Genomic DNA, 14,141 nt, shown 5'->3' with positions numbered 1-14,141 from the left:
TTTTCTTTTTTTGGGGGGGTGGTGGTTTGTTTTTTCGAGACAGGGTTTCCCTGTAGTTTCTAGAGTCTGTCCTGGAACTAGCTCTTGTAGACCAGGCTGGCCTCGAACTCAGAGATCCGCCTACCTCTGCCTCCCGAGTGCTGGGATTAAAGGCGTGCGCCACCACCGCCCGGCTTGTTTTGCTTTTCTGACCTTCAGGTTAAACCCCAATTTCTGTCTCTGAGTTTTTATTAATTGTGCTTTGTGGCGGCCGCACTTACATTTCGCCATTACAAGATGGCGCCGAGGGCTAAAGTAAACAAGTATGTGGCGCGAACTTTTCGCGCCACATCTGCCTAGCAACAGGTTTCCACCAATCCTTTTCTGCCACGTCACCTAATCAGTAGACACGCCCCGTCCTCCTCTATATAAGCCGCCACCCTGCCCGGCTGGGGGGGGGGGGGCCCCCTGCTTCCAGCTCTCCCTCAACCAAGCAGCGCTTCATTAAAGTGTGATCAGAGAAGAATCCTGTGTCGGTGGTGATCTTTCCCCGCTGGTCGGGGCTCGCTCGCCGCAGTGCTTCACACACCATAGCTAAGAAATGGAGACGACATTCTGTCTTCATATCATTTCTAGTCCGGGGCATCTGGGGAGTTTCCATGTCCTAAAAAAATCACCTTGGCTTTTTTTTTTTTTAAACAGAATTAGTTTAATTGGTGTTTTGCTACTGACAAATCTTGGCTCTATTTCTCTGCGATACAATCATGCACATCCTTTTTTATTCTTTTTGTTGTTGTTGTATTGGGATTAGTTCATCTGCAATTACCAGATGAATAGGACAGTGGCAAACATTTGCTTAGAAGGAAAAGGCTGCTGTGTAGAATATTAAATGGAGAGAACGTCTATTTCTTTTGCAAGAACAATCAAATGTTTGCAGATATGTGACCTTGTCCTGAAGTCAGAGTCTAGATCAAGCTGATTATAATCCAGCCAATCAGAAGCTAGTAATGCCTAGATCATACATCAACCTTCTGATATAAACTTATGCTATCTGCCATAAATTAATAGCTAGACTCTCATCCTTCCTGCTGTGCAACAAGCAGCACTCAGCATTCCCATCTGAGAACAGCAAATGCTTATAGTGAGATAAAATAACGTTAAAATATGATATGATAAAAAAATGAAGGGCTAATAATTTTGAACTGAATTATAGAAGAAAAAAACACACTCTCCATCTTGCTTTCTTTGCTCCTCTATTGGTTTTGCCTAAGACCCTTCTCTCAGTGAACTGCTTGTTCACTAATCCCCACCCCGAGTTAGATCCTTGTTTTCAGGGGATCTAACTTACAGAGTCCCATTATTCTGAATAAACAAAGGTGGCCTTCCTCTTGCTTCTCTCTGTAGCTGTGCCTGCTCCCCAGTGGCACATAACTACCTCGCTGATCCCTTCACATTTAATTACAGCTTTCTTCTGAGGTTTTCCCGCCATCTTATCACATATGTGGCCCATTTAGCACCTGGCACTAGGATGGCTTTAGGGGGAACAAAAGATCTTTGTTCAGAAAAATGACTTCACAAGCGGGAGGAGGGCTGAAAGAGCAATCTTAAGGGCAGAGCTCACATTAATGAGGAGGTTGCAACACAAAGTTGACCTGCATAAGAATGAGCACACCCTGAACCAGAAAGAATACAGAGATCAGGCAGAATAGAGAACTCTGACATGAAGATGGGAGAAAATTGCCAATGGAGGAGTTGTGAAGCCAAGGGTGCTCAGTAATCATAAACTGCTGTTCGGCTGTTACCCAGAGGGCTCCAGCTGTGCGAATTTAATTTGCCAGCACAAGTCTGTGGGGGTGACTGTGGGGGAAGTAAGGCCTGGGGGAACTCCAATCTCATAGTCACCATTTTACTGACCTCACGATGTCTTTTCAAGAGGGCAATAGGGCAGGGATCCTGGCGTCAGCTTACAGAAAAGTAAATGATGTTCCCTGGAGAAGCTCACAGTGGCGGAGAGAAGCAGCCCTGATGTGAGATGGATTCAAGGCAGGTGTGTGACAAGCACGCTTTCCCTCTAACTAAACTAGAAAAAGATGACTCAGAAGCAAAGAGAGAAAAACTGGTGAGTGAATACAGACAGACACATGGATACACCATGCACGCATGCACACACACACACACACTACACACACATGCACACACACACACATACACACACATGCACTCACAATAACATACACACACACAGAGTCTTTGATGAGATTTTGGTAAAACGGAGCAGAAAGCATTTAAATTTGCAACAGAGTTATATAACCTTTATTTGTCTTTCTGTTTTCCCTCTCTCTCTCTCTCTCTCTCTCTCTCTCTCTCTCTCTCTCTCTCTCTTTGTTTCCTCCCATAATAGACAACATCAGTGCCTATTAGTGCTGGCCTTGGGAAGATTAAGTGCTTTTAGAACGTGTACCCTGAGATAAACAAAGAACAAGCATATCCTGGTAACTAAAAACAGTTTCCTAGGAGGACAGACATCCTCCATCTCCCCTGTCCTCTACTGTCTGTTGACTTTTTCATGTCCCATCTCAAATGTTTACCTCACAAGGATTCTACTAGTCTACCAGCCCACATGAGCTCTTTGCTCTTTGAGCCTTCTGTAGCTTACTGTTTGAAGTTCTTAGTATTGAATTGTTGGTGTGGGATTTCCCTCTGTATCCTGTGAATACTATTGATTAATAAAGGGTTGTCTTGTGCCTACACAGGAAATAGAGGTAGGTGGGGAAAACTAAACTGAATGCTGGGACAAAGGAGGCAGAGTCAGGGAGAAGCCGTGTAACCAGAGACAGACACTGGGACCTTGCTGGTAGGCATGACCTTCATGGTAAAATATAAAATAATAGAGATGGGTTAAATTAAGATGTAAGAGTTAGCTAATAAGAAGCTAGAGCTAATGGGCCAAGCAGTGATTCAAATAATACAGTTTCTATGTGATTATTTCAGGTCTGAGCTGCAGAGTAGCCAGGAAACAAACAAGCAGCCTTATTGCTACAAATTGTACTATCTTTCCTATTGTTAGATACAATTATGAACAATGTTGGAAAATGTAAATTAAGACAGAGACAGAGGGAAGAATTCTAAGAGGTTTCCCTTACTGTATCAAAGGAAGGTAGTTCTTGGGTGAGACTAAGCCTAATTCACTGGAAGGATTTCATAATGGCTTTACATGTTCTCCAAATAAAACAACAGCATAACTGTATTAATATGTAAGTCTCAGCTAATATTCACTATGGCCCTACCATTTTCATTTGTTGATAAAACAGCTGAATCATAGAGATGCTAGGGGGTCTCATCTAAGCAAGTGCAGAGGCCAGATGTGAACCCAAGCAATTATGCTAGGTTCATAACCCATACCCTTGGCAGAGAAGAAGACCTGTGGGAGAGAGGGGGACAAGTGATGGAATGGGAGATTGAATGCAATCAAAATAAAATGATGTACATGCATGGAGGTAATGTGATGAAACTGTTGTTTTGTGTGCTAAGAAATAATTAATGAAATATAAAACTGGAAAGGCATGGGATGAGTACAGGCTCTTAACTGGTAAGTCATATAGTCTGGTGTGGAACTTAAAAAACTCTGGTCTACAAATTCCATTCTTCAGCCAGGTGGTGGTGGCACACACCTTTAATCCTAGCACTTGGGAAGCAGAGGCAGTTAGATCTCTGTGAGTTCAAGGCCAGCCTGGTCTACAAAGTGAGTTCCAGGACAGCCAGGGGCTAAAACAGAAAAATTCTTCTGAAAAAGAAAAAAAAACACCAAAAACCAACCAAACAAACAACAACAACAACAACAACAACAACAACAACAAAAGCAACAGAAACAAATTCCATTTCTCTCCCAATAGCATGCCATAATCACTCATTACAAAGAAAATCACAATTTTCATTCCTTTTGTCCTGGATGTTCTACTTTTATAAACTCTTGAGTTCTTACTATTATTACTGCTTTTCTAAATGGGAAGTTTATGGGATCATTAATACTAACAGATTTAGCATATATCTCATCACTCTACATCAAGCTTCAAATGGTTTAAATATACACCACATGGGTGCTGGATTGAGTCTCAGATCCAAAAATATATTTATTAAGCTAATTGTTATAACTCAGTTTTGACAAATGGCACAGCAACCATAAGCACATTCACTCCCTCCGTGAGGAGTAGCATCAGTGGAAAATGGGAAAGGGGTCAATTGAAGGTTGTCTACTGCCTCTGAATTTGTCATTTTATTTTAGTAGCGTACATTTTCCAGAATGAGCTAAATTCCTCTGTATATTAAATATGCAATTCTGTGCATTTCTTTTCATTGTCTTTCCTGGATTTGGCAACTGAAGGTAAGACTTAATTTTCATAAGCTCAAGCTTTTTCATCAAGCTTTGCATGATGTCCTGCACTATAAAGACCTATTGAATTAGCTTGACTAAGAGCATTAGGTACATGGTACATCTGTTACTATATGAGCAGGAAGTAGAACAGAAAGGAAGAAAAATCATTAAGTAACCGGAAGCAATGTAAAGACAGAACTACTTTCCGACTTGTGGATTCAGAGACAGTGGTAAGGCAGGGGTGGATGCCGTGGGAAGATGTGTTCGCTTCCCTTGGCATTCATACTGAAATCCTGACTTCAGTGTCATGGCATAGGAGGTCAGGTGACTGGCAGTGGAAATGGAGTCTTCAAGAAAGTGATCAACGTCCTCGCAAGAAGAGAACTTTTGGGGCTGGGTATAGTGGTGCATACCTTTAATCTCAGCATTTGGGAGGCAGAGGCAGGAGAATCTTGGTTAAGTGTGAGGCCAGCCTAGTCTACAGAGAGATGAGGGGGGGGAGAAAAAGGAGGAGGAGGAGAAGGAGGAGGAGGAGGAGGAGGAGGAGGAGGAGGACAGAAGAGAAAGAAGAGAAGGGAAGGGGAGAGGAGAGGGGAGGGGAGGAGTGGAAAGGGGAGAGGAGGGGAGGGGAGGGAAGGGGAGAGGAGGAGCCGGAAAGGGAGGGGAGGATAGGGCATGATTTCTTCTCCCACTATGTTCCTGCAGCCCTGTGGTCTGCAATCCAGAAGAGGCCCTTTATCTGAGCTTGACCACATTTTACTCTGACCTTGAACTCTAAAGGGGAAAATCCTGTTATGTAGTAGGTATATTCTTGAGGTATACACCAACGCAACATGCTAACTGATGCTGTTAGTTTATTTAAGGAACCCTGGGCACTTACTTACTACTGTGTGTGGGCACATGCCTGCAATCACAATATTATTGAGGCTGAGTCAGATCATAAGTTCAAGAGCAGCTTGGGGTACACAGTGAACCCTCATCTCAATAGACAGAGTGAATCAAAGCAGACACGTCTACACAGGGGCTTTTCACAAAGTAAGATTTTATTTTCTGATTTTTATTTATTATTGTATTTTTTCATTCACAGCAGTATCACATTCAGTTTCTCAATACAATAAAACAATGTCTAAACCAAAGCCACCCTTAGCTCACAACCTCCCACGCCACAAGGAAAGACTCTTGTTTTCTTGCCTTGAATGTTATTGTTTCCCCTAACAAGGATGGGAGAATGTGTTTGTATTTGATATTTCATTTGGAACCCAAATATATCCTATAATGTAATACCATATTTTTTTTCTAAAAACATGTACCACTCTGGGTCTGTGTGCTGTGTCCAGCAAATTGGCAAGAATATTATGTTCCAAAGTTGTTTTTCAAAAAACCGGTTCAGCTCCATTTCTGAATACCGTATTTCCCCATCATTACATTTGAAAGCATTCTTTCTGCTAAATGGTTAGATGTGGTGTCTATTTTAAGCGTATGAGCAAGCAAATTATTTCCTACATGAGAGCAAAGTGTTTAAATTACAGATGAAAATTCCATCCTGTTCTACAAACCTTTGTCAGAGTGGTTGTGGGTTTACTCATCACAAACAAGATGCTGAAATATATAAACACCTAAGGAGGACGCTTCAAGATCAGAAGGTCTTGGCTTTTGGAGTGACACACAGATGAAATAAGATGTGAGTTATGTGGAGTTGAAAAATGAGAGATAAAGGCCGTCAGTGTTTGTAGTGTCCAGAATACGGAGGCGTCAGTGTGGGCTAAAGTACTTGATATCTGGTCTAATGTGGTTGTGGAGGTCAGAGAAGCCTGAAAAACAGGGCTGGGGAGGCAGGATCCAAAAGATAGAACTGAATGAACCAAACAGAGATACTATGGAGTGTGGCACTGGGGTGGCTTGGGTTATAAGGACGTTCTCTGACCAGTGTGTCCAAGGACACACTACATTACACAAGCACACTTCAAAAGTGTACCATGTGCCAACAAAGTTTAGCCGTGAGAAAGCCTTTTGTGCCATGGAAAAAATGCAAAGTGATTTAAAGTAGAGATAGTTATCTCCAAGTGAGCTCAAGGCAGGCAATCTTTAAAAGAGCAAGGCTTGTGTTCTTCTTGAGAATTTTCTACACTTCAGCACAGGTTGCCTTGGGCTTATTTGTATTATCCCATCCCCCTTTGTTTTCCCCACAACCCTATCTCACTCATTTCCCTCCTCCTTTACCTTCTGGCCATGCCTAGAGGCATTCTGGAGAGACTAGACCTGTGTGCAGAGAGCCACTCATTTCAGACTTGGGCTTCGTCATGCGTGGCTTATTAGATTTCATGCTTTTGCTAAAAGAGAAGCTACAGGTGCTGACTATAAACAGTGTAGATGTATTTTGAAGTGCTCTCAAAAAAAACAAAAGGTGCTTTGGAGACTACCTAGAGTCCAAATAAACATGGTGGGAGGAGTGAGTCTGCATTCTCTTATTGGTAGGCTGGGGCAGATCCATTCATGGATAAACTGGTTGTCAAAAGACCAGTTTTCAGAGAAACCAATTTGTTAAACACTAGTTTACTCAAAAAGTGATTTCTGGATGAGCAATTTGCTGATTAAGTAATTTATCAAATGATCTGTTCCCTGAATTCTAAACACATGAGACATCTTTCTGTTGCCTACTGTAGCAGAATGATGCATATATTTATTCTATCAACAAAAGTGCAAATGCAATGTAGATATTAAAATATTTTTAACAACGAATGTAATCTCTCTTATGGTATCTCTCTTCCATATCCAGTTCGTCTGAGTCATGTGAACCAGGCGCTCCAAGCAAGTATTTCTCTCTGTTATGGTTTTAACTTGGAAGTAGGTGTTCTGGGTTATTTGGAGACGGTTGTTCTCCGCACCCTCTGCCCCCAAATTGTACAATGGGTGCAACCTCTGGGAAGTCTGTAACTGTCTGTCCCTCTACCCTGTCTACTTGTCTTTCTCTCCAGTGATTTTAGTTCAAAAGGCAGTCGGTAGATACAAGTCTCGCCTTCTTGAATTTTATTTTCCCTCTTCATAATTTCCTGGAGACTGAGATCGCTCTGCTCTCAACTGTTCCGCCTTGTTAGAACTTCCCTACTCTCTGGTCCTTCATCTGGAGAGTGCTTTCTCACTTCACCTCCACCCTTCAGTGGGGCTGTAATGACAGAACTGCTCCCTGCCTGGGAGCTTAATTGGTTGGGGAGGAGAAAGAAAAAAGTAAACAGAATTTCATTTGGATTGTTTCCTTTCCAGTCTCTTCTGCCCTCACCTCCGTTGGATCTGCAACTTGTTGGGTTGCCTTGTTACAGGGAGGGGGCAGGAATGAGAGCTAGATTTTAGAAGGTTGCATGGGGAAAGCCGACATGGGACCGAATCAACACCAGGAGCCTGAATCCCCAGGCAAGCTGAAGAGGATCCCACGCAAGTTCGTTAGCCACGGACTTCGTCATCCGAGGCAGCAGTACAACGTAGGAGAAGGAACTTGTGGGCGAGAGAGAGAGTCACAGGTGGCATCAGAACTGCTATAACTGTCTCCCCATGGGGTTCGTGTGGTGACATCATTTTGGGGATGAGACAGAGGAGAAATCTCTGAGAGGCAGCATTTCCGGAAGGTGGCACTGAAAAGCAATGGTTGAAGCTGAAGAAATTAAGATACATCCAAATGGAGAGTGGACCAACACTACCCGAGTGCATAGTGCAGCTACTTTAACTGACTCCTCATAGATGCTACTCAATAGTCACTGTAATTCATAGGTATTTTTAATTTAAACATTGTATAGGTCACAAATATCAAGTGTTTTTTTTTTTCCTTAAATGAGGGTGTTGGGTTCTTTATTTCAATTTATTGTCCATCTAGTCTCCTTATTATTTTTTTTGGTCCTTTTTACCAGTAGGTATTAATTATGCATAATGGGTCTCATTACAAGATTTTCATACATGTAAATAAGTACTTGGCATATTCATCCCCATTACCCTCTCTTGTTTTCTCCCTGCCCTGCCATTCGGCTGCTGATTCCCAATTAGTCTTCTCTTTGATATGGTAAGAGAGCGAGAGAGAGAGAGAGAGAGAGAGGGAGAGAGAGAGAGAGAGAGAGAGAAAGAACCTGACCCATCCACCCGCAGCCATACGTACAAAATACCGCTCCTCACTCCTCCTCTCTCTCTCTCTCTCTCTCTCTCTCTCTCTCTCTCTCTCTCTCTCTCTGCTGTGGTTTTAATGACCTAATGAGTTTCATCAGGGTTGCCAGCACATTTAATTAGTAATCTTGTTTCTGGAGTATGACAGAATGCAGTAGAATTACAGTGGCGCATAGACCATTGTGTCCAGAGCCATTTTCCCACGTCTGCGACCATGCCTTCTGGGCAAGCCCATTGGTACACACCAATGGTTCTTCCTTTCATTTCAATTCCTCGGAGACCCCGCTTTGCTTCTGCAAGTCCAGGAGTATGTTCCCCTTCGAATAGCAGGATCTTTCCAGGGTGATGAGAGGAAGGGCTGCCCATTTGTCCGCCGTACTTCCAACACCGGCGAAGTACTGAAGTCTCTGAAATTTGAAAAGGTTTGCTTTGTTTTATTCTGTGTTAGACTTGAGGAGCAAAAGGTCCTCTTCCAAAAACACTGTATTCCAGCTTCTGTGCTTTGCTATCTCTTGAGAGAGCTGCCTCTGAAGAGAGTTGTGAGGCCGAAGAGCTTGAACCAAACGGAGGCTCGATTGGGAAATGGTGTGCAAATGGGTGGAGCTACAGAGCCCGGAATCAAGAGAGTCTCCTGGTGAAGTCTTATCTAGGAAACAGCGAGAGGGACTTGCCACCGCCCCTTCAACACAACACTAAGCTGTGTCACTAAGTCAGAAATACTCAATAGTGTTAGGCAAAGGGCAGGCGCTGGCTCCACTTGAGAGAACTTTCACAGGCCACTGGGCCCTTCCATGTGACCCACGCACACATCCCTCACCCTCGTCACCAGCTGTCCTGCTGGACTTGGGACTGAGGAGCTCTCCAGGAACTAAAAAAAATTAAATTCCCCGAAATGTTCAAAAGTAAGACTTGCAAAGTTGCTAGGCAGGCAGGTTTGGCAAGCCTTCTTACTTATCAGACAACTTTAACTCCAGATTCTGATTTTAATACCAAATACCTGCTGGCTCATAATAAAGTATAAAAAATGGACATGTAGATCATTGCTTTCTGCTAAACAGATGTATGTTGGGAAGAATTTTGTGTTTTGGGAAATTGGCTCTACTTATTTGCTAAATGAATATCCTTGAATTAGTGTATAATTAATTTCTAGATGTATTGTTACATAAGATAAAAATAGCCATCATATGAGATTGTGACAGGATTAAGTTATATGAGTTAAGATATTTTACAATTCAAAATACTTTAAAATAGTTTGAATATGTGAGATATTTACTTACAGACATTCCTGTAGCAATGACAGAACAACAAAACAAAAATTGTATTTTCCATTCCCTCATGGTAAAGTTTCTCCTCAATATATATAATTTAGCAGAATTAGAAATGGTTGCAGTTATAGACTCCATACAACGGAGCACAAAGCACTGTACTGCCATCTTTTGGCCAAACTGTAAACTACACTTGTGTGTAGGTAAATGATGTTCAAGCCCCAGGATGGTTGGTTATTTGTTAAATGGTTGAGTAATATGACCACGCCTCCTGCTACACAGAATCTGGAGGCCTCGCTACAATGCTACCAGGTTGTTCAAATGGAAGGAATTGAGTCTAAAGTAACAAACACTTCTCAAAGGTTGTGTTTATAGAAGGATTGGCAGCTGGAACAGTTTCTGTTAAAGCTGGAAGGGACATTAGAAGCTGGTCCTTGCAGATGGCTTCCCGTCTGCCTCCCCAGAGGGGAATTCCGCCTGAGGAGCTGGTGATGGGAAGAATAGCAGATTTCAGTTCTGGAAGCTGTGTGGAGAGGAGAGATAGTCTCTCCTTGGGACAATGGAAAGACCAGAGACATCTGGGTTGTGCATAGATTCATTCATCCTTAAGTGAGTCAGTGGACATGTGGACGGACACAGGAAACGGGTCAGAACCGGTTCCTTTTTTATCCTTGGTTCTGTTTCTGCAGTAAGTAGAAAATTAGAGACACAATCTAGCTGCTTCCTTCCCATTCTCTTAGGAATATGAGCTCTTGCCAGTAACCCTCCACTTAACAATGCATCCTGCCATGGGCCAGGATCACTCAGAAGACTGGAATGGAGGAAAACCTTAAGAAGATCTTGTCTTTCTTCCTCAGGCTGTGTAAGCTGTACCTGCGGAGGAATCCAAGCAGCTGTTTCGCGGATGGCTTTGAGTAATACAATCAGTGCTGAGTGGCGAGTGTGTGTGTGCTGGGGAAAAGAAAGGAGAGACCGCAAAGCAACAGTCAACAGTGGCGCTTTTTCCCTCCGCCTTTTGTGGTATTTCAATGGCACTGAGAGCTCAATGAAGATTCTTTGCCTGGTCAATCTTTAGTCAGGGTTCTGAACCTTCTCCTAGGCATATCTGTCCCCACACCCCCTTACAAAACTCCACTCTTCTGAGAATTTTCTGCTGTTCGTGAGGCAGCGCTTTCAATAGCTAATCACATCTGCCATTCTCCTTTGATGTCTGATGACATTTGGCCTGTCCCTAGCAAGAATCTCAATAGGTTGGATTAAACAGAATCTCCCTTGGTCCTGAGGCTGGCTGCTAATACGTTTCCACTTACTGACTCCCTTCTCCATCCCCTCCTCAGCTAGCAGTAACAATTTGTGTGAAGAACTGAAGAACTGAGGCCATTCTCTTGTCCCCATGGAAAGTACTACTCTAGGGGCTCCTACCGTCACCTCAAGGTCCTGAATAAGGCTGGCCTTACCATGTTTTAGCAAATATTATTGAACATATTTTTTCTAACAAACTCAGAGGATATGGCTGACATTATCCCTGACTCCTCTTTTTCCCAGCTCACACATAGTCTCTCTTTAGGGTCACCTCTCTTTGAGACGCACAAGTTGGCTGTATGTCTCAGGATAAAGGTTCTCAGGTCCAGCCCGTTCTTGTCCTCAGTCTTTGCTCTCTTAGGCCCTGGTTGAGTGTCCTACTCAGGGTTTGAATGGTGGAAGGGCCTAGTTGTGAATGGGGTTCAAGTGTAACCCTTTGGGACCTGTTGTTTTGGGAGCTTGTTATCCAAGTTAAACTTATCTCTAAGATTTAGCCATGGAAAGGAATGTGTATTCTTCTTATTCTTGTAACTTAGACCCTAGGAGACACTTCAATTCATCCCCTGGCCTGGTTAATGAAAAATGTCCCTCCCACCTGGAGAAGGCTTCTAATATTTGATAGATAGCTTTAGAAAATCTGGTGCCATGGTAACGGATCCTCCTATTGCAACCTCCATTCTATCCCCGAACAAAAGCCCGTTAGATGTCGTAGCTGCTAAGTGGGCCATACTGTGCAGCAGACAGCTCAGGAGCCTCTCAGATGCTGCTTTTAATTGTTGAACTATGGCTTAGCTTAGGTCTAATGTGGACAAGAGGCTTCTTAAAGTCTTAGCAACAGCCTTTGTCAAACCCACAGAAATTATCATTGTTAGACCCCAAATACACTTACATTTCTTTTGGGGGTGTGAGGTGGTACAATCATTGTCCATGGGCACAGAAACGATAATATTGATTTTTTAAATTGGAAAATTGATTTTAAAGGGTATGAGGGTAACTTTGTGACATGATAGGCATATGTGCTGATTTAGTGTGCTCACACCTTAGTGTACACAAATGTATGTAGCACTGTGCTAAGTCTTGCACATTTTCCCTCTGTAAATTATGGCTCAACAAGGCACTATCTAGATCTCCTTTTCTCTCCCTCCCTTCCCAGTTAGAACTCCATTTGGGTTCACTAGCACTTCTTCTTCTTCCTCCTCCTCTTCTTCTTCTTTTTTTTTTTTTTTTTTTTTTTTTTTTTTTTTTTTTTTTTTTTTTTTTTTTGAAAATTATCCCTTGGGGGTTAGAGAAGCCTGGAGCATCTTAGTTCAAAGGAGCAGGCAGGAGGTAGGAATTTTCCAAAGGCAGTTGCCCCCACTTTGTAACTTTATTCCGGAGGCAAAGAATGATACTGTTTCAAATGTAACAAGAGTACACCTCCCCCACCCACTCCTTGTCTGTGCCTGGGCTGGCTCAAAACCACAGTTGAGCTATATAGTGTCACGTTACATCTGTCCCCACCAGTCTCAAGTGCCTTCTACCAATCCTTGCAATTCCATTACATTTCAGGAGGAAATTTGGTTTTCTGCTTCTGAAGCTTATTTCACACGTAAGCCTCTCTCTTCAAATCCAGAGCATCCTTCAGCTGGCACTTTACTTCTTCTTTCATTAAGCAAACTGGGTGAGGGCTGGAGAGATGGCTCAGAGGTTAAGAACGCTGGCTGCTCTTCTAGAGGTCCTGAATTCAATTCCCAGCAGCCACATGGTGGCTCACGAGCATCTTTGATGAGATCTGGTGCCCTCTTCTGGCGTGCAGGCATACATGCAGATAGAGCACTGTATACATAATAAATAAGTAAGAAAGAAAGACTGAAAGGGAGAAAACTGGGCCATTTGCTTCATGCCACTGGAGGCTTGACCAGACTACCTGCAATGTTTACTCACATGCTGGCCTTTGCTCCCCCTGTCTTGACCTGTTAGTAACTCCTAGACCTGGTTCTACAGACAGTTTTAAAAATACTAGCCAGGCATCCTGCCTCCCACCTGCAATCCCAGCCTTTGAGAGGGTAAAGCAGGAGAACTGCTGTGAATTTGAGCTTAGCTTGGCGACTTAGTGAGTTTCAGAGCAGCCTGAGCAATAGAATAAGACCCTGCTTACAACATAAACCAAAAATGTAAAAATCGAAACAAAACAAAATAACGTGATGACCAAATCTCACCCTCAGGGATTCTAATTAAATGATTCTTATGGGACATGTTGATTCCCAATCCTTTTCATTAAAAAAATAAATCTTTATAGGTTGTTCTGTCTACAGTGTCCCATTTACCACCCCAAGCCTGATCAAACCAAGGCTTTCTCTTTATGCGAGGACAGTGCTGTACCACTAAGCTGTGCGGGAATTCTCCATAATTTCTCCAGTGATGTCTCCTCTTTACTAAACCAGTTTCAAGAGCTCCCAAACCCGCTCTGCTGTTTTCTCTCTAGCCCCTCCTTCCATTTGACTGCTCCTCTCCCAGGGAAACTGTAAGTACTTGTCAATACTGGCTTCTCCATCTTGGAGTCTCGTCTCTGTTGTTCAGTGTTGTTGAAGTCATCAAAAAAAAAAAAAAAAAAAAAAAGCCTAACATGTCTGTTATGAGAGCTGACCTGGTCTGCTTTTGTGAGCATTTGACACATTGTTCTTTACTGAAGGCCTTTCCCCAGGCCAGGGCTTTACCATCATCTTTCTTCCTTACTAGGACTTTTCAGGGTTCTTCATTAGCTGGTCCCTTTCTCGCCAAGCTTTAAACCTCAGATGATTCCCTCTGGCTCCCTCCCTGCCCCCAGTCTCCTCCAGCCACACTGCTTCTCATGGTGCTACCATATGTGGGCGGCCCACACAGAATGTCTTGAACTCTCATCTCTTTTTTAAGTACCACACTTACATTTCATTGCTTTAGGAAACACACTGAGGCCATTCCTCTCTTGAAACCCCTACCACTCTTGGGAGTTCTCACTTTTCCATAATAAATCTGCATTTTGTCAGCTTAATACAAAACAAAGCAAACAGAGCTTGGATACAATCCTTAACTTATTAGCTGCCTTTATAAAAATCAGT

This window comes from Arvicola amphibius, chromosome 3 (assembly GCF_903992535.2).
Source record: "Arvicola amphibius chromosome 3, mArvAmp1.2, whole genome shotgun sequence".
Lineage (NCBI taxonomy): Eukaryota > Metazoa > Chordata > Mammalia > Rodentia > Cricetidae > Arvicola > Arvicola amphibius.
Note: the sequence above shows the minus strand (reverse complement) of the source record.